Genomic DNA, 300 nt, shown 5'->3' on the forward strand with positions numbered 1-300 from the left:
GACTCTAGTCCCCCATCTCTGGTGTGTGTGTGTGTGTGTGTGTGTGTGTGTGTGTGTGTCTTCTTCCTTAAACTCCTGCCAAGAACTCTAGGGTTAGATTAGTGTTAGAATTAGGTTATGGTTAGGGTGAGTGTAAGGGTTAAGGTTAGGCATTTAGTTGTGATGGTTAAGGTTAGGGTAAGGGTTAAGGTTAGGCATTTAGTTGTGATGGTTAAGGTGAGGGTAAGGGTTAAGGTTAGGCATTTAGTTGTGATGGTTAAGGTTAGGGTAAGGGTTAAGGTTAGGCATTTAGTTGTGATG

This window comes from Perca flavescens, chromosome 8, assembly GCF_004354835.1.
Source record: "Perca flavescens isolate YP-PL-M2 chromosome 8, PFLA_1.0, whole genome shotgun sequence".
Classification (NCBI taxonomy): Eukaryota; Metazoa; Chordata; class Actinopteri; order Perciformes; family Percidae; genus Perca; species Perca flavescens.